The sequence below is a fragment of the Miniopterus natalensis genome, chromosome 2, assembly GCF_054644295.1.
Source record: "Miniopterus natalensis isolate mMinNat1 chromosome 2, mMinNat1.hap1, whole genome shotgun sequence".
Classification (NCBI taxonomy): domain Eukaryota; kingdom Metazoa; phylum Chordata; class Mammalia; order Chiroptera; family Miniopteridae; genus Miniopterus; species Miniopterus natalensis.
This window is the reverse complement of record NC_142082.1, coordinates 78,080,392-78,102,249: the sequence shown is the minus strand read 5'-3', so window position 1 is coordinate 78,102,249 and position 21,858 is coordinate 78,080,392. Positions and strand designations below refer to the sequence as shown.

Below are 21,858 nucleotides of genomic sequence, written 5' to 3'. Positions count from 1 at the left end.
TCTAGTTTTTGTTTCTATGATTTTAACTACATTAGATACCTCTTCTGAGTGGAATCACACACTATTTGTCCTTTTGTGACTGGCCCATTTCACTTAGCAAAATGTCCTTGAAGTTCATCCTATTGAAGGTTTATCCATGTGACAGGATTTCCTTCCTTTTTTAAGGCTGCACAATATTCCATTATATGCATATACCACATTTTCTCCGCCATCCTTCTGACAACGTACACTTGGGTTGCTTTCACCTCTTGGCAATTTGTATGATGCTACAATGAACATGAACGTGCAAATCTCTCTTCCAGATCCTGCTTTGAATTCTTTTTGGGTATATATTCGTAAGTGGAATTGCTGTATCATATGGTAATTCTATTTTTAATATTTAGAACATAAGAGGTTGATTGGTTTTAAAGTCAGTGTTAGAAAACTATTACTACCTTTAAAACTTTCTTTTTATTATACAGTTTCATAATTAACTGTACCTCCTTTTTGCCTTGGCTACCAGGTAATTCAGAATCAAATTAAAGTCTTAATAATACAACCTGTGTTAGTTTTTATAATCTGCATACTTGTATTATTCTAGGTTCCACTTAGGCTCTTTTGATTGTCAGGAACTCAAGCCAGTGAAGAAGAGAAGATTTATTGTAAAGAGACAGAGGCCATATAGAAGAGCTACTGGACACTGAAGCTGCACTTACCAACCTCTGTCTCTCCTCGCATCTGAGCATTCTTCTCCAAGTGCAATTTATTGTCCTTTCTCAACCAACTGGTCTCTTCTGAAAACTCAACTTTTGTTTTCTCACAACTAGGGCTTGCATGTAGCCATCACAGCCCTCTCTATAATGTAACCTTTCAGCTTCACTTTCTACCCACTGGCTTGCTCTCTTAATACTTCCAGGTTCAAATCCAGGCAGGAACCTGACCAGCCTACACAACTTTTCTCACTAGGACCCTAGGTAATCCATACGAGGCCCCTAGCCAGTCTTTGGGCGAAGTATCCAATCTCAGTTCAACTAATAAGTACTAAAATGGTCACAAGATATCTAACATGTATACCTCCACCTTTTCATCAGGGCCTTCGGAGGGCAGTTCTTTCACCATCGAAGAGGCTAAGCAGAGGTAGACACCGTATGTAACATACCTGGTCCATCTTTACATAACCGTGACATGTAGAACACACATGTAAAACACACACACACTAATCTTCTTATGCCTCTTACTTAGGGCTATCTCCACATTTTAGTGTGTGCACACACGCGCACATACACACATACACACATTTTCCCCGGCCTTGGCTCCAATTTTTATTTTCACTTTTATTTTCATTTTATTATGTATATTCTTGCAAACTTGTATGATAACTTTCTGAAATCAGATGGGCCATAATAAACAGATAAATAAAATGAGCTTATTTTTATGTCTTACACAAGTTGACCCTATTTTGAAGGTTACTTTATATCATAAAATTGCAGTGTTTCAAAATTATTGAGAAATTTCGAATTTTGAAAAGAAATTCCATAAAAGTAATGACTTCTGATCAAATAAGAGGGAAATACCTGCATATCCTAATCCTTTTATAGATATGAAAGGTTAAGACTGGAATTTGTACATCTTAATTGTCTTTTTGTTTAACTCAGCAGTTCTTAAACTTTTGGGTTTCTGGTTCCCTTTACTCTTAAAAATTATTGAGAACCCCCTTAGGCTGTATTTATTGGTATTTATCATATTAGAAATTAAAACTAAGAAAATTCAAAAATACTAATTCATCAAAATAACAATAAATTTATATATTACTATAAATAATTCTTTATGAAAGTACATTTTACAAAACAAAAAAACTAAGCAGAGTGGCATTGTCTTCCATTTTTGCAAATCTGATTAAAAGAAGACAGTAGGATCTTTTATCTGCTTCTGCATTCTCCTTGTTAAAAAATGAGAGTACAAAAGGCAAATAACATGTTAGTATCATGAAAACAGCTTTGACCTCACAGACCACAGTTTGAGAATACTGGTTCAGTGACTGACCTGACTTTCGGTTTTGATTAATCTTCATTTCAGATTCTGTCAGTCTGCCCAGAGACTTCAAAGAATTATTCTTATTTGTTTATAAATTATGAAAAGAGGCTTCGATGGCTACCAAACAATGGAACATTCTCTCCACCCAGGAACCAGGTGGGTTAAGTGACTTTCCCCCTCCTGTCAATGCCTAAGGTCCCTGATCTTTTCTGATTGCAGTATTTTAAGAAGTGGGAGGAAGGAATGCGTTAGCTGCAAACCCCCAGCCTCAGCTCTGAACTATGAATATGAAATATGACTAAGAAACCCCTAGTCATATTTCTAAGAGTGACATGTCAAAATACATGGAAAGAAATGATAACTGAGGCTTATGTAACAAGAGCAGCTGTTAGCCTCTCTAGGTTCAAAACATCACATACAAAGAAACAAATTCAGGTTTATAAATAAATTCTTTTGATAAATTCTCATTCAAACTCAGATTTATACACAAAACACACAAATGCAATTTTAAGGTCTTTCTGAACATAAACTGTTCTCTCTCTAGGTTGGCCTAGATGCTTAACTTAAGGTTTACCTAACATCATTTTTCTTTAATGGTAACATATTCCTGTGTTTTCCTACCCCCGGCCCCCAGCCCGCAGCCCGCAGCCCGCAGCCCCCAGCCCCTAGCACTGAATGCAAGTAACCAGGCCCAGATGTTTTTTCAACACCTCTCCCAAAAGGACGGAAGGGAGAAAGTAAAAGAAAAAAAGGCACATGGGTTTGAAGTCAACCACTTCCAAGACTGCCTCTGGCAGGTTTCAGAATCGTAAGGGCAAATGCTCTTGGAAATTATTGAACAAATGGGGACTTTAACCTGCTCAAGGCCACAATCTGAAGCCAGAACAATGATGTATTACACAAAAAGGCAACTAAAGTATTATGCCCTCATTAACCTTCACAGATAGTGAAAAAGACTGCATATTTAAATAACTTCTAAACACAATAAAAGTTCTGTTGTAATATTAAACAGCAAAATACATGACAGATCAGTTTACATACTCTAATTGGTAGTACTTTTTTAAACAAAAAATGATGCAAGCCATTTGACAAAGTTATTCTGAACAAAAAAGCTGCTTACTGAAATTGAAAATTACTTATAGCTGATGTCACGAAATTTAGCCTGAAAGTCAAGACTGGCAACTACTGTTCCTACTGCTGAAAGCAGCTGGTGAAAGAAGTTTGGATCTTTGGTTGTTAAGTTTTGGATTTCCTGGAATTTTAGAGTTTGTAAGGGGTTTTAGAGACTGTCTAGCACAAAGACTCATTCTTTTTATCTACTATCTTTTGATTTACACAAACCTCAAAAAGCCTCTTCAAAAGGATATTAAAGCCTGGGTGAATGTCTCATTGAATTTCTATGAGCAAAGGAAAATATTACAGTGCAAATTCTGAAATCACTGCACACTTCAGAGAATCCAGATAACAATACATTATAACAAACACAAAAGAAAGATAAGCACAAAGTATAACTCATGCCTCTCTCACTATCTGTTACCCAAGTCTAACAGGACTAACTGGTATGCCATGGACATCGACCATTCAGAACAGGTACTGGTGTAGACAGTAGCAATTGCCAAATAGTATACCGACTGAAAATGAGCTTGGCCTGGGAGGTATCTTTGCCAGCTACTCTTTGTCTCCAGTCAGTTTCTTCTATACATTTAGCAATCAGGTCCTTACAATCCTTCCTGAACCGACACCCCTTCCAATGCTTGATGGTGGCCTGCACACCCCTACTACCTAGCCTTTGCACTAATCCCCCCTTTGCCAGGAAACTGTTCCCTTTCCCCAATCTCTAGCACTTTTCATACCATCCTTTTAGGCAAGGTTGGTCGGCAGAATGAATCTTCCCTTTTCTGAAATTCATGAAATTTATTTTTTATGCTCTTGATCACAATCTGCATTAAATTAGAGCTATCTATGATCAGATTATTTTATCTTTCCTCAAAGATTTTAAATGGAAACAAATGAAGTTTTTGTTTTCTTTCTTTCTTAATATACTTGTCTCCCATATGTCCAGCATTGCCCCCAATATGCTATGTATGAGAGGTAATCAATAAATATTTATAAAAGAATAATCATTTGCTTGTTTTTTATTATCACATCAAAATTTTAATTGTACTAATATTATAAACACTCCTGCCTCAGGGTATTTGCAATACCTGTTCCTCTACCTAGAACACTCTTTCCCCAGATATCAGCATGACTCACTACCTCACCCTTCAATTTCTCTGCTCAAATGAGACCTTCTCAATGAGACATACGCCAATTCTTTTAAAATCTGCAATCTTGTCTCCTCTACCCCACCCTCACATTCCCAATCCCCCTTACTCGAATTCATTTTTTCCCATAGCACCCATTACCTTCTAACATATATAAGTTTTTATATTTCTTGTTTATTAAATTTAACATACACAAGAAGAGGAACGGGGAAGGCGAGAGTTCATTAATGTATCTCAAGCACCTAGAACACTGACTAGCACATAGTAGCTGCTCAACATTTTAGTACGGCTGCAGTAAACAAGTATGACATTAGGTTTATGTTTTCATATAGAGAAGACATCAAAAAAGGATTAAGTGATTTGCTCATCAATAAGTAGGCTTGGAAGTAGAAATTAGATCCTCAATTTGGGGGTTCCATGTTAACCACAATAGGTTTGAATGAAAATATGTACAATTTTACTATTGAAATAATAAAAGAAAAAGGAAGAGAGCCTAATTGCTAAAGCTATTACTTTTTGTAATCAATGCCAAAAAATAAAATGGCACTTGGTTTTGACTTAAATATAGGACTAATAAATGTTTTACTTCCTAGGTCATAACAAAACACCATAATGTGTTATTGTTGTTGCTGTTGTTTTTTAAATATATCTTTATTGATTTCAGAGAGAGGAAAGGAGAGGGAGAGAGAGCGATAGAAACATCAATGATGAGAGTCATTGATTGGCTGCAGCCCGCAACCCAGGCATGTGCCCTGACCGGGAATCGAACCCTGATCGCCTAGATCCTAGGTCGATGCTGAACCGCTGAGCCACGCCCAGCCGGGCTGTTGTTGTTTTTTAAAAAAAGTCAGTTATAATCAACATATAACATTTTATTAATTTCAGGTGTACAAAATAATGATTCCGTATTTGTATATATTGTGATGTGTTGCTTTACCAAGTTAACTGTTTCTAACCATGGTCTCTGTTAAAATGTTGTTATATTTTTCTGGATTTTCAGCCTGAACATTATTCAAACCAATAAATATGCAGATAGCAAGTAATGAGCAAATATAGAAAACAAACATTACATATAAAACCCAATTTTAGTAGCTAAAAATGGTGCTCACAAGAAACCAACTCGTTTAAAAATTAAGAGTTTTAAAAAATTATCTTTAAACTTGAGATGGCAAATAATTATGTAAAAAAGCCTCTAATTTCAGATAAAATTATTAATTTTATCAAAAATTAAAGTTCATTTTTTCTTGAAATTAACTTTATGGTATAAAAATAACAATTACTATTTATTGAGGCCCTTATATAAATTGCCTCATGTTCTCCTCATAACAATCCTGTGAGGCATATATTCTTCCCCGTCTGCAGTGAGTAAACTGAGGTGTATGTGAAGTTAGCCAACTTGCCCATCATTATCCAGCTAAAAGATGATAGAGCTGGAATTCAGATACAGCTCCCTCTGGAAGTAGTTTATACCTCATCAACCAGGATATCTGCCCCTGATATATGAAGGCAAAGTGTGTTAACAATGATTTCTCCCACAAATTCTGAATAAACTTTATCTGATAATGGGGTGGAAGAGAAGAATAAAACAATTGCTTCCCCCATATCACATCTGGTGGGAAACAAGGGCTTCTATAAGGATGACCAGAATGTAAGAATGAAAGTAAAAGGGTAAAGAAACTGGATGGAAACACAGATGCAACTGGCTTGGTTTTCATTCATTTGAAAACTATTACTGAGGTTCCAATTTGTGCAAGGCTCTCTACTGGGTATTGGAAATAGCAGTGCATGTAATGTTTCCTGCCTTCAAGTTGCTCAGGCTAATGGAGGTTTATAAAAAACAAACACAAAAAACAAGAAAGTTAGCCTTTTGGCTCTCTGTGCAGCACCATGGAGGTGGGCAAGAACAAATGCCTTATGAAAGGTGGCAAAAAGGGAGCCAAGAAGAAAGTGGGTGATCCATTTTCTAAGACACATTGGTATGATGTGAAAGTACCAGCTATGTCCAATATACAAAACATAGAAAAACACTAGTCACGAGAACTCGAGGAACTCAAATCACATCTGATAATCTCAAGGGCTGTGCTTTTGAAGTGAGCCTAGCTGATCTGCTGAATGATGAAGTTGCATTTAGAAAACTCAAGCTAATAACTGAGGATGTGCAAGGCAAAAACTACCTAATTTCCATAGTATGGTTCTCACTCGTGACAAAATGAGCTCCATGGTTAAAAAAAAAAAAAAAAAAGGCAAACCATGATTGAAGCTCATGTCGATGTCAAGAGTACCGATGGTTATTTGCTCCATCTATTTTGTGTTGGTTTTACTTAAAAAATGGAGCTTTCAGATTGAGAAGACCTCGTATGTTCATCATCAACAGGTCGGCCAAATCCGAAAGATGATGATGGAAATCATGACCTGAAAGGTAGACAAATGACTTGAAAGAAGTGGTCAATAAGTTGATTATAGATAGCACTGGAAAAGACACAGAAAAGGCTTGCCAATCTATTTATCTGCTCCATGATGTCTTTTTTAGAAAAGTTAAAATGCTGAAGCCCAAGTATGAACTGGGAAAACTCACAGAGCTTCATGGTGAAGGTAGCAGTTCTGGAAAAGCCACTGGGGATGAGACAGGTGCTAAAGTTGCACAAACTGGCGAATATGATCTACCAGTCCAAGAATTTGTTTAAAATTCAGACATTTAATGGTGACAAATAAGAATCCTACTTGCGGGGAGAAGTAGTAGTGGGAAAAAACAAGGAAATTACCACTTACTAAATTTCTCCTATTTATTATATTCAGGAACTCTATGTGTTATCTTACTCAATATACAATTGTATAAATAAACCATACATGTAAACTAATAATTACACATAAATACTATGGCAGAAATTTTGACTAAATGCTATGAGAATCCTTAAGAAGGGCCTTTTAACCCTGCCCTGGAGTAGGGCAGGCTTCTCAAAAGAATGGGTTTGGGGCTTTAGACTAATGGTTGAATGTCTGAGAGGTGTTCCTCAGGGGGAAGGAAGCAGGAGGTCAGTCAGGGTAAGATTTCCTTTCAGCAAAGGGACTCCACGTACATGGACATGGATCTGTGAACCAAACAAGTATGATATTTGGGTAAGAGAGTTTGTAATAAATGAGGCTGACAAAGTGGGCAACAATTAAGACATTTGAACTGTATTCTTCTGGAAGTTGTTGAGATTCTATACAGAGAGGAGTGGCATAATTATATGAGAATTTTAGATATGTGATGGCAGAGTAGCTGGTGGTGGCTCCTCAGTGATGTCATTTACTGAAGGAGAAAGAGCATATGTTAGGGAAAAGAGAATGATTTCTATTTAGAATATGCTAAATCGCATGTCTCGGAGACTCCCAGGTAGGAATACGAAGTAAGTAGCTAGGAGTTCAGGCTCGGGAGGACAGAACTGTAGATGTAGGATGCAGGCGTAGATCACCAAGAAAGAGTATGTAGCACAAGGCAGAACCCTGGGGAGCACTGACATTTAAGGCTCTGCCAAAGAAGGTAGACCCAGTAGAAACATCTGGAGAGAACTCAGGGCTTACTAAATTGAAAATAGCATACTAATTACCCAACCATGACACCACTCAACCCATTAGAAGGCACCTTTTCAACTCCTTTCTCTCCTACCCATGACAGACAAGCTCTGGACAAAAGAACCTGCCCTATCTCTCCAATGCAGGAAACCATTTGGACTTGAGTGATTGCTGCTGATGGGAAAACTATGCTGTTTTACATACCAGTACAGTTAGCAGTCTTCTGGCAACTGTGTAATTTGCTTCAGTGAGCTTAATAATGTCTAATATTGATAGTTTTCTTCCTATACTAAAAGAGTACTTATGAAAATGTAACACTCACTGGTAACAGAGTGGAGTTATTACCCCATCTGTGAAACTGAAGATGAGTGGACTGTGATTTGTGGCACCTACATTCCAGGTGTATTGATAGAGGAGCTGTAAAATAAACAGGGAGGGGCACAGGCTTTGGAAACAAAACCTCCCCTGTGTTACCACCACCCTGAGTCACGATAGCATCCGACTGCAATAAAACAAACAAACACAAGCCCAGCAGCAAATCCCAGCACTGTACCCTGTGACCAGGACAGTCCTAATGCCATTCCCTTCTCTAACGTAAGCTTCTAGGCAGCAAGGCCTAAAAAAAGCCTGCTTTCAAGACTGTCTCAGATCAGAGTAGAGATAGTAACACCAGATGATAGCAATACAGTGATGTAGGGACTATAAAAGAATAACTGTGCCCTAGCTGGTTTGGTTCAGTGGTTAGAGCATTGGCCTGTGGACTGAAGGGTCCTGGGTTCAATTCCAGCCAACGGCACGTAACTCAGTTGCAGGCTCGATCCCCAGCCCCATTCAGGGGACATGCAGGAGGCAACCAGTCGATGTTTCTCTCTCTCTCTCTTTCCCACTCTGAAAAGCAATGGGAAAAATATCCTTGAATGAGGCTAAAAAAAAAAAAAAAAAAGAGTAACTGCATCCGTCACACATTTTGGCTCTAGTGAGTTCTCAAGCTTTATAGAAAAAGAATAAATATCAGATGGCTCTTTGGGGGTATGTTTCATGATTCCTTTGTTGTCAAGGTACTCTGGGAGGAATGCCTTCAAAGGTAATTGACATAGAAATACCCTATCTGTACCCCTAGGCTCTGAACCTTGCAATCTAAAAGACAGTGATCTAAGAAGCATGGCCCAATCCATATGCACAGTTTATGTAAAACATTAACTCAAAATAAAAATTAGAAAAATATTTGTGCACACAGAGGACATTATTTTCACATGTCTACATGGAAATAATTAGTAAAAGATTTGTGACAGATACCTAGTTTTAAAAAAAATTGTGGGACCACAGAGAGCTCTCTGGACACTGGCCTAGAAAATTCAGACTCCCAAATGAATAGTAAGTGATACAGCCCTTTATGGGGAACCTTCCCTCCTCCCATACTTAGTCCACTGGAGTAAGGTCGTCTGTTTTGATGAGAAATTTGCTACATCTTCTCCAGTCATCCATTCAGAGCATCTTCAGTAATTTGCACAATTCTCTGAGCCCAACCTTCCTCTGAGGGTGATGAAAATTAAAATAGTAACAACTTGGACAAAAAAACATTTTTGCAGAAAAAAATTGTATTTGAGAGTCCACATTTTGCAAATCACTGGTAAATTATTGTGATAAGGCAGCAAAGACTGAATGAACATGGGACTAGAAATACGTTGAATCATCCTAACTAGTATGCCACCATGAAGCCACCTCCTCTCCTTGGAACTGGCCTACTAAATGCACATGACATAGATTTTAACCAAGGCTTCCTGGTTACCGCCAATGGAGGGTGCTGCTGCTAATGACAACAATGTTGCCAGGAGCTAACATTTATGGAACACTTGATATGTACAGGCACTGATCTAAAAGCTTAATGTATATTATGTCAGATAATCCTCACAACTCTATAAAACTAATACATTATCCTCATTTTACAGATAAGGAAACAGGCACAGAGAGTAAAGCAACTTGCCCAGGGTGACACAACGTGTGGAGTGAGAGCTGCAATTTGACCTAGGCAATTTGATTCCAGAGTCTGTGCTCTTAACCTCTCTATATTGTCAACTTGATAGACTATATTAATTAACTCATTAATTCATTTGATAAATATTTACAGAGCACTTACAATTCATGGGCACTGTACTGGGGTGTCAGGGATGTAATAAAGAGTCAAGCAGAATAGCCACTGCCCTGTGGAGCTTATGCTGAATATATGTAGTAATCAAATAATCACCCAAATAAGTATAAAATGGCAACTATGATAACTGCTACAGAGGAGGGTACTCAACGCTATGAGCACTTATAATTCAGGGACATGTTGGAGGATCAGGGGAGACTTCCCTAGGGAAATAAAAATTAAACTATCTGAACAACAATAGCTTAAGTAGGCGAAGAGAAGAAGGAAGCACATTCAAAGAGAAGCTCTGTGAAAGGAGGAAACACAATGAGTATGAGGGACTGAAAGTGGGCCACTAAGGCTGAAACTCCAAGAGGAAGGGCTTTACACAAAAGGAGGTTGCAGGGGGCAGGGGCAGACATGATAGGGTCGCACAGGTCATGTGAAGAATTTTGGCCTGTGTCCCTAAGAGCAAGGGAAAGACACTGGAAATGTTTGACAGGGGAAATAACAAGATAAAATGTATTTTGAAAAGATCCTTCTAGCTCCAATATGGGAAACAGACTGGAGAAGGCAGAATGCATATGGGATGCGCAGTGAGGGGGTTAACTGAGAGTCCAAGGAGAAGAAGATGGAGCATGGCAATGGGGGTGGTAGTGGGGTGATAATGATGTTGATTATGGTGATGAAGAGGTGAAGAGGGGTGGAAGCTGAGAGATATTTAGGGGGTAAAAACCAATTAAGTGATAGAATGGATAGAGTCGAGCAATGAAGAAGGAAGATGACTCCAAAAACCCATGGTTCTTACAACAGGGTAAAACAGTGGTTACAGTCACTAAAATAAGCAACAATGAGAAAGACCAGATGTGTAGAGAGGAACAATGAGTTTGATTTTGGATCTGGTGAGTTTGAGGTTCCTTTGAGATACTCAACAGGAAATATTAGAAGGAAGTTGGGCCCAGCCAGCGTGGCTCAATGGTTGAGCATCGGCCTATGATCCAGGAGATTGCTGTTCGATTCCCGGCCAGGGCACATACCCCAGTCAGGGCAAGATTCCCAGTGGAGAGCATGCAGGATGCAGCTAATCAATGACTCTCTCATCACTGATGTTTCTATCTCTCTCTGATATCAGTAAAAATTAAAATTAAAAAAAAGAAGGAAGTTGGAACTTCAGAGAACAATGTTTCTCTCTTTCTCTTCCTCTCCCTTCCTCTCTCTAAAACCAATTAAACAAAAACATATTCTCAGGTGAGGATTAAGAACAAAAAAAAGTTCAGCTATTGTCATATGGGTAGCAAATGAAGCCATGATATGGGTGAGACTGTCTAGAGAGAACTAGTAAGGGCTTAGCACAGAAACTCCAACAATGAATCAAAGTTGATTAGACAACATTCTATGATGCAGAGACAAAACAGCCAGAGGGTAGGAGGAAAACCAGGAGAGTATTGTGTTGCTGGATATATATAGAGAGAGAATATTTCAGGAAGAAACAGCAGAGCAAATGCTGCAGGGAGGTCAAACATGATGAGGACTGAAAAATCCACATGGAGGTCTTTTGTTACCATAGCCAGAGCTATTTGGGCAGACTGATGGTACTAGAAGCCAGGCTGCAGTGGTCTGAGAAGGGGAGTTAGAAAATGTAAAAAGTGACTACAGACAACTGTTTTGGGAAGTTTGATTACAAGAAGAGAAGTGAGACAGAATTATTAGGTGAACAGGAAAGAGAGTCGTGATGTTTTGGTCTTTGTTTTCAATAAAAAGAAACTTGAGTGTGTTTAAAAGCCAATGTAAAGGATTCAGGGTGGAGGGAGAGATTATTAAGGTATATGACTAAGGGAAAGTAACTTGAAAATTAATACACTCACCAATTCCTAACCATTGCTTTTCTGAAGCATAGATATGCTACTTGATATGGCCAAGGTAAGAAGACGACCACCTTCTAAAATAGTAACACAGTGTCCCTATAAGGACATCCAATGTGGCAGATAACTCCTGTAGGTACTATATAAATGATTTCAATACACCATGCACTCTACTGGACTTCCTCAGCACCCAATTTAAAATTCAGGGCAATCTGGGTGCCCCTACAGATATTCATGCTACAGAATCTGTCTAAAAGGGGGATCAAGAGGACCTTCAAAAATTTATAACCGCATGGAGGTAGCATGAAATAGTCTCGGGCCACGGAATGCTCGTGGCATTTGCATGCACTATTACTTGACCAAATTTTTAGATGACATGCAGGTACTGAACAATAGACGTCAGGGCTACATGTTCAGTGACAAAACTAGAGGAGACAGGCTTGTCCTTGAGAGGTTCTAAAAAGCTCTATGATCCATACAAATATTGAAGGCACACTAACGCTCATAAAAACAGTGACAAAACCACCTTCAATGAATTACACTATATGAATAAATAGTAAGCAACTGGTATGTTGGCATCCTAGGACTCTTGTGGCTAAGCAGAAAAGGCCATATATATGTAAGCTTATATATTTTTATATATTTATATTTAAGTTCATTGCAGTTTGTTAACACAAGCTCAGAAGAGAATACCTATGTAGCAGTCTATAAAAAGAACTCCTCACATTAGAAAGCCCAGTGCCATAAAATGATGAAATGGCTTACAAATGGTGGTCTTTTGTGGTAGAACCCATGGAACAAAGAATCATAAGTTAGTATAAATAATAGTGAATAATAAGAGTTTAAAAGAAGGCGGCACTATAGATTCCAAGTCCATGTTTCTCTGAATACAGGACCTCCAGGAACTTACTTCAAATCAACCCTGTGTTTACCTCATGGTTAGGATATTATATTCATGTAAGGTGTCATACTAGCAATCCTGGAAAGCAGGAAATTTTCAAAGTAACATCAATTCTTCTGAAAGAACAAACTCAGAGTGCATCATGGTCGACATGTCAGCTGTAGCATTGCTGTCTCTGAACCAATCAAGGGGACAATTATCAAAATACTTTCTCTCCAGCAAGAGTGGCCTGACAGTACATTCAATTTGGGTACAGCAGAAATGCCTTATTCATAGGTTACTTTTGCCAACCAATGGTCAATGGTGCCAATTCAATGTCAACAGGAATTCCCAATTTGTGGTGCAATGAAGAAGGAAACTATTCAGTGCAAACAGCTCAACGTACAGCACAGCTGTGATAACAGCATGACTGAGGCGGCCCTAGAACTTCAGCTGGGCAGTTCTGCTCTGTTCTGCTCCACTCTGCTCTACTCCTCTGTGCGGGTCTGCCCCCTTGCTCCTGCACCAGTCTGCCTTAGGTGTTTCAGCTCTACCCCTAGCCAGGGAAAACACAGTTTTCAATCTTTCATGGAAAGGGAAAATGTGATCCCTAAGTCAGAGAGGAGCTGGGATATAGCAGCAGAAATCCCTGCCCCTGGTCCAGGACTGATCTGTCCTCATGAGGACTCCAAATCCTCAGTTTGATTGGTCCAAAAGGCACTGTCCTAATTGATGAGAACAGGGCTACTCTGGTTGGCTAGGGCTGCACAGCTCTGGTTGAGTGAAAAAGCCTCAGTCCTATTGGTTGAATAGGATCTCCTTTACAAGGGATGGCTCAGATGGCAGGAACACAGCTGAGGGAGGCAGTTCAGTAGTTCAGTGCAGGCTTCTCCCTAAAGTGCAGCTTGGTGAGAGGCTCCTGTGAAGAAATGGCTGCTAGGCTCTGTTTTGTTGCTTTTGTATTTTAGTGAACTTAGGTACCAGGAGCCCTTCTTAGCAGGTGTCTTCCCTCTCAAGGTTCACACGTAGAATGTGATCTCATCATTTGGGTCCACTCCCTGTAGGCTCATTAAAACCCACAATAATGCCTCATTAAATGCTTGAATTCTTTTTTTAAAAATCCTTTTAGCAGTGGCTTGATGCATGGAATAACACAGCTTCCAATTTATTATTGACCATCCTAGGGCAATTCCTTGCACCTGGACTGTCCTAGTTGCATGAAGAAATCAGTCTGGTATAATAAGAAAATCTATCTATCCACGGTTCAGGGAAGTCCTAGCTGCCACTACTATCTTGATATATGGCCTATCTAATATATCACTTAATCTAGGAGAGGGTGGCATTAGGTTAAGATTAAGGCCCTTTTCAATTCTAACCTTTTCTTATGTCCCCCAAGGGGATTTTTAATCACCCTCTTTTAATATCTTTGGATACCTCTTCCTGAAGGCATCTTATTACACATTCACAAAAGTGATTCCTAATCAAGTAATTCCTAATTAGGAAAACACTGTAGATACAATATTACCAGGTGTACTAAATTGAACAGTGTCCTTTTGAAATTTATATACACCTGGAATCTCAGAATGTGACCTTATTTGGAAGTAAGGTCTTCACAGATGTAATTAGTTAAAATGAGATCACAACTGGATTAGAGTGAGCCCTTAATCCAATGACTGATATCTCTAATATTTGTTTTTAAATTGATTTTTAGAGAGAGAGGAAGGGAGAGGAATAAAGAGATAGAAATATCGATGAAAGAGAAACATCATAGATGGGCTGCCTCCTGCTCACCCCCTACTGAGGGTTAAGCCAGCAAGCCAGGCGTGTGTCCTGAATGGGAACTGAACTGGTGGCCTCTTGGTTCCTGGGTCGATGCTCAAACGCTGAGCCACGCTGGCCAGGCCAATGATGGCATCTTTATAAGAAGGTCATGTGAAGACACAGAAACAGAGAGGAGGGGGATGAAGAGATGGAGGCAGGGATTAGAGTGACATATCTACAAACCAAGGAATGCCAAGAATTTCCAGCAACCACCAGCAGCTCGGGAAAGTCAAAGGATTCTCTCCTAGAGCCTCTAGAAGCATGGCCTTTTCCATAGTTGATTTCAGACTTTTAAGTCCCTGGAACTGTGAGAGAACAAATCCTGTTTTTTTTAAGCCACTAGTTTGTAGTACTTTGTTACGGCGGCCCTAGGAAAGTAATATACCAGGTATTGATATGCTGTAACTAACTGGTAATGATTCATCTGTCTCTCATGACAATATACAGGGTCTCCCCCAAAAGTGTATACACACTTTAAATAATTATTAATTCCAACGGGTTAAATCTGAAAAGAAAGAAACACCAACTGAGGTATCAGCTGTTAAGTGTGTATACATTTCTGGAGGACACCCTATATATAAACTATTATAAATATGACAATGCCTTGGACCTCCTGAATATAATACAACACTTAAGAGTTCAAGATCCTGCCTTAGCTGGTTTGGCTCAGTGGTTAGAGTGTCAGCCTGCAGACTGCAGGGTCCTGGGTTCGAATCTGGCCAAGGGCATGTGCCTCGGTTGTAGGCTCGATCCCTGGCCCCAGTCAGGGGGTGTGCGGTAGGCAACCAGTCAATGTGTCTCTCTCACATTGATGTCTCTTCTTCTCTTTCTCTCTCTCTCCCCTCCCCCTTCCACTCTCTCTGAAAATCAATAAAAATATATTTTAAAAAAACAGTTTAAGATCCTGGTTTCAAGGGATAAAAACAGGTATGATGATTCTTGGATTTCCTTCTATGGATGCTGAGTATTATATTTCTGTGAAAATTAATAAACAGAAACCTCATTTAAAATGGAACTGAGAGCCCGGCCAGTGTGGCTCAGCAGTTGAGTCGACCTATGATCCAGGAGATCGAGGTTTGATTCCCGGCCAGGACACATGCCCAGGTTGCGGGTTCCATCCCCAGGGACGTGCAGGAGGCAGCCAATCAATGACTCTCTCATCATTAATGTTTCTCTCTCTCTACCTTTCCCTTCCTCTCTCTGAAATCAATAAAGATATATTTAAAAAATAAATAAATAAAATGGAGTTGGGAGATTAAAAGAGAACTCTTACACACATGTTACTCCATGTACTCTCCTGACCACAACAGGAAGAGATGCACCTTGCATTTCTGACAGTAAGTGCTACTACTTTACTACCTCAGCAGAAGATTCCTCCTTGCCAGTAACAGCTCAGCCAACGGGAGACAGCCGTAATGCAGCCAATGAAAAGTCACTATACTTCAAACTTTCAGTGTCCTCCAATGGACTCTGTTTAAAACAGCTCCTCCCAAGTGCAATGAAAGGGTGTTCCTCTCCTTTGTTTGTGTCTGGTTCACTATTAGAATGCATGTCCCACATTGTAATTCTTTGTTGTTCCCAACAAACTCATTTTGCTGGAAAAATTATATTTGTTAAAGGTCAACATTTTAAAAGAGGTAATTAACTTATTTGGAAAAGAAACATCCTCTCTTGTAGAAACTACATTCCTCTCCCTTGAAGCTACAGGTCTTCTGGAAGGGGCGCACTTTTTGCTTCCCTGTTACAACAAGTACTCTTTGCCTAAGTGATGACTGTGACCTGTGACTCAGATTCTCTATCTATGAGCTTCTGCCAAGACATATACCATTCTGAATTCCATCATGTGAAGCAATTTTAGAAAATTAAGGAATACAACTAGTGAAATAGATGAGCACAAAGTAATGTTACTGTAAAGTTGTTCATTTAATTGTAAAATATGAATCTGCAAGTAATAATAAATTATAAAGAAGACATATTCCTTCAATAATCCCAAAAGTTCACCAGATTTCTAGTCTACCTGAAAAAGAGGCAATGAAAGACTTATTAACAACATATTTTAGGGCCCCACAAACTCTCAAGAACACTATTCTTCTACTTAAGTTTCTTAGTTGCTTGCTTAATATATATCTGTTTATAAATTTCAGGAAGCAGAGTTGAACATAAAATTTTTAAATGACCACCCAAAGCAGTCACTCATTCACTCATATTGTGTCAACCGTTGAGAGCAATTTATCCTGCCAGCTAAGTGCCCAACTTTGGTTTTAGCATCTTGATGACATAAACTGAAATGAAATACCTTCTCTCCTTCATTCAACAGACATTTTACAAAGCATCTACAGTGGTCCAGGAATTCTGTTAGGACACAACACTGAAGTAGACATGGTCTCTGCCTTCAGGTAGTTTACAAGCTAGTGAAGGAGAGAGATCATAAACAAACAAGGTAACAGGCAGGGCATGGAAAGCCTTTAGCAGGAATTCTTTACATATGAAGTGGCTCCAGGATAGCAGATAGGGATGAGGAAAAAGCTCAGGCTTCAAGGCACAGAGATACAGAGTTCTTGGCTCTGCTGAGATCTGCTTCCTGGTTAAGTAAGGCAGAAAAGACATGTGTACTCTCTAGGCCTTAACGTCCTAATCTGAGAAATGGGAGTACTGTAATGCTACCTACATGGGAGGATTATTGTAAAGCTGGAAGGATATGATGTATGTAAAGCAGAGTGCCTTGTGCACAGGAGCTGCCCCATAAATATTTAGTTCTCTTTACTTTTTCATTCCTTTGGATAACCTATGTGAACTAACAGGAATATATACTATAAGAACATAATAATCGAAAGAACTACAAAAACAAAAATAAATCCATGCATGATAAATATCATTTGTTTTATTTTATTTTTTAATTTATTTTTATTGTTGTAAGTATTACAGACGTTCCTCCTACTCCCCCCATTGTCTGTGTCCATGGGTTATGCATATATGCATATACCTTCTTCGATTAACCTCTTCTCGCCCCCCACACTTCCCTCTGAGATCTGTCAGTCTGTTCCACACTTCCATGTGCCTGGACCTATTTTGTTCATCAGTTTATTTTGTTCATTAGATTCCAAATATAAGTGAGATCATGTGATATTTGTCTTTCAATAACTGGCTTATTTCTCTTAGCATAATAATCTCCAGGTCCATCCTTTGTCCCCAAGGGTAAGAGATCCTTCTGTTTTACAGCTGCATAGTATTCCATAGTGCAAATGTACCACATTTTTAACCACTCATCCACAGATGGATACTTGGGCTGTTTCCAGATCTTAGCTCTTACAAATAGTGCTGCTATGAATACAGGGGTGCATATATTCTTTCTGATTAATGTTTCAGGATTCTTAGGATATATTCCTAGAAGGGGGATCAGTGGGTCAAAAAGCAGCTCCATTTTTAATTCTTTGAGGAAACTCCACACTGCTTTCCACAGTGGCTGCACTAGTCTGCATTCGCACCAGCATACTAGGGTTCCCTTTTCTCCACATCCTTGCCAGCAGTTGTTGTTTGTTGATTTATTGATGGTAGCCAGCCTGGCAGGTGTGAGGTGATGCCTCATTGTAGTTATAACTTTCATCTCTCAGAAGATTAGTAACGTTGAGCATTTTTTCATGTTTCTTGGCCATCTGTATGTCCTCTTTGGAGAAGTGTCTATTCAGATCCTTTGCACATTTTTTAATTGGATTGTTTGTCCTCCTTTTTATGATAAAAGTTCTCAGCAAAGTGGGAATAGAGCGAACATACCTCAGCATAATAAAAGCCATACACTTACAGCCAACATCATAATGGGCAAAAACCAAATGCGTTTCCCTTAAAAACCGGAACAAGACAGGATGTCCACTTTCACCACTTTTATTCAACATAGTACTGGAAGTCCTACCCACAGTGATCAGACAAGAAGACATAAAAGGTATCCAAATTGGAAAGGAGGAAATAAAACTGTCATTATCTGCAGATGACATGATATTGTACATAGAAAACCCTAAAAACTCCACCAAAAAACTACTAGATTTAATAAATGAATTTAGCAAGATACAAAATTAACATCCAGAAATTGATGGCATTTTTATGCACCAACAATGAACTCTCAGAAAGAGAAACTAAAAAAAATCCCATTTACCACTGCAACTAAGAAAATAAGATACCTAGGAATAAACCTAACCAAGGAGATAAAAGATCTATATTTGGAAAACTATAGGACATTGAAAAAAGAAACAGAGGAAGATACAAACAAGTGGAGGCATATACTGTGTTCATGGATTGGAAAATTAACATCATTAAAATGTCCATACTACCCAAAGCAATCTATGGATTCAATGCAATCCCTATTAAAATATCAAGGGGATATTTCACAGATCTAGAACAAATATTCCAAAAATTTATATGGAACCAAAAAAGACCTCAAATAGCTGCAGCAATCTTGAAAAAGAAGAACAAAATTGGAGAGATGACAATACAGGATACCAAACTATACTACAAAGCCATTGTAATCAAAACAGTCTAGTACTGGCACAAGAACAGGCATATAGATCAGTGGAACAGAACAGAGATCCCAGAAATTGACCCTTGCTATTATGATCAATTAATATTTGACAAAGTATCATTTATTTTTACACAATAATCACTATTCTAAATGCAAACCTTTATATAAATCAATCTTTTCCTCTCGTCGCCAACTTCCCATAACATATACATGAAATTAATCTTTGGAGAGCAGAGATTTTATCTCCTTGTTCACAATGACTATGCGTTTATTTTGGCAAGATTTTAATAAAAATTTTGGCTAATAGTTTTGATGAAGAGAAAATGTATTTATAAAGATGATTTATATACACAGCTACAGCTATTATTTAGTAGGGTTGGTGAAAATTAGTTTAATGGAAATTCTTTAATTTCTGCCTTTTGACATTTCCTCACTAGTCCATTATCCCCTCTGAATACCATAGAAAGTCTTGCCAAGTAGTGATGGGGGGAGATGGTCCCTGTTAGGAATCCAGTTCCTTCACATAATGCTAACTACTCATCCTGTGTCAAGCTTTTTATAATTAAACCCCAACTATCTTTCATACTTTTTACCCCATTAATCCTCTCCCCAAACTGTTGGTTAATCCTCTCCCTCCAAACATGTCTTGTCCTTTCTTACCTCCATGGTTTTTTCCCTATGCCATTCACTTTGCCTGAAATGCCTTACCTTCCTATTTTTAGCTAATCAAATCCTAGCCAGTCTTCTAAATTCAGCTCACAGGGACCACTCTCTCCCACTTCTTCTGACCTCAGTCTTGCCAACATCACAATCATTCATGTATTGCTACTTTAAGATGTTATTTTTTATTTTATGTTACTTATTTCATAACTTCATTTTTTCCCAACTGAAAGATAAGTTCTTTGAGAACAGGAGCCACATGTTAAAATTGAGTATAATCTTTTGCACACAGTTGATATTTGTTGGTTGGCTAGAATACATGAGACATTATGACAGAAAATTTTAAAGTACTACTTCATCACAAATAGCAATTAGCACAACTGGACTAACTTCTTTCAATATTAAAGCAGAAGGCATTTCTGAAATCTCAAGATGAATTAAACTACTGGCATAGCTTCTTCCCCTACAGAGGATGATGTCATTATAAAAAAAATTTGAACAAAAAATAGGATTATACAAATAAACTATCTCAATTTAAGCAGGCACTTATTACAACCAGCTATATTAAGTAATAATAGTGTTTGTACTATAGCTAACAACTTACTGAACAAATTATTCATTGTGTCCCTAATGTGTACAAGGAACCACACTAAGATCTGATGGGAGAGGAGATGAATAAAAGGCTGACCAAATCCTCAACATTCAATACTGTATTTAATGGAAGAGACAGGCTTCAAAACTTTTTACAAAACAAGTTAAATAAGCAATACAATATAGCTAACCTACTGAGTGCTGTGTGTGTAATCTGAGTTGGTAGGGCTCAGAAACCATCTATCCAAAAAAAGGGAAAAAAGGGAAAAGAGCATTTGAACAATGCCTTAAGAAATAATTGAGACTTTGTACTCCAAGATGGCAGATGGGGTTTTGGGGTATATGATCAGAAAAAGCAAGTTACAGATATGAAAATATGCCCTCACCCCAGTTTCGCTCATCAGTTAGTGATCTAATTTGGTACTTTATGAGAAAAATAAAACGCCATTCCTCTCCTACATCTCAAAACTGTCTCTACCTTTCCCTCCTATCTCAAAAGTCTCCCCACTACTTCCCAAAACTAAATTCTTCAAATTGTCCTGGAACCTCTTGCTACTTGTCCACTATCATATCTTGTTCCAGTGCTCCAGAGCAATGTTCCATCGCTCTTCTTCCTTCTGCGGCCAAATTTTCGAAAGAACGGTCTATATTTATCTCTACTTCCTAATTCACTACTCAGTTACATAATGTTAACTATCTCTTAAATCTTTTTTATTCAGTAATATAAAATGAAATAAGGATACACTTTCTGATTTCCTCCTTTTTTTGTTTTAAAATAAGTTAACCAGTATTTCTTTTTAAAATTTGTTATTTTCAGGAAACAGAGAATATACAGTCTCTAAATAGATTTCTCATGTCCAGAAAGTAAACTATTAAACAGCTGAAACTCTGTGCAAGTGTTTTTAGTAAAGAAACTGTTACTGTAGTTATCAAGGAGAATTCTGAACCTTAAACATGCTGTTCTCTCAATGTATCTTTCCAAAACTCAGAGCTCTTTTAAAATTCTTCAGATGAGAATAGGTAGGGTATACAATTCATCATCTTTTCTTAAAAGAGGTACTTTTAGGAAATTATTTCATACAAGCTGGGCCCTTAATCTTTTTTGGAAGACCGGGGTTAAGATAAGGTTTGATATCCCAACACTGTACTGACACACCAAGAAAAGCATCTCAGTCTAGCCTCTGATTCATGTTTGGTTCTCCAGCTATTTCATTTACTAAAGAAATAATGCCTAATGTCCTGGCAGTTGTAGCTCAGAGGTTAGAGCATTGGCCTGCACACAAAAGGGTAGAGGCCTCAAAACCCAGTCAAGGGCACGTACCTGGGTTGCAGCTTCGATCCCTGGCCCTGGTCAGGAGTGTGGGAAGAAACTGATGGATGTTTCTGTTTCTCTCTCTCTCCCCACCCCTACTCCCTCTAAAAAATAAAAATAAATAAATAAATAAATAAATTAATTAATTAATTAATTAATTAATTAATTAATTCCTCAGGGGAGACTTAACAAAGGAAAAAAGAAAAAAGAATGGCTAAGATGGTGTCTCCTCTTACACACAGTACACAGCGAGAACTCTAAA

At 38.3% G+C, this 21,858-nt stretch overlaps 1 protein-coding gene and 1 pseudogene across 1 annotated transcript in view; one reads left to right on the top strand and one right to left on the bottom strand.

The window, feature by feature from the left end:
• The window catches only part of WDFY2 (WD repeat and FYVE domain containing 2), a 190,610-nt gene that overhangs the window by 88,630 nt on the left and 80,122 nt on the right, over window positions 1-21,858 (bottom strand). The window lies entirely within an intron of this gene.
• LOC148093722 (small ribosomal subunit protein eS1 pseudogene) lies at window positions 6,165-6,961 on the top strand (annotated as a pseudogene).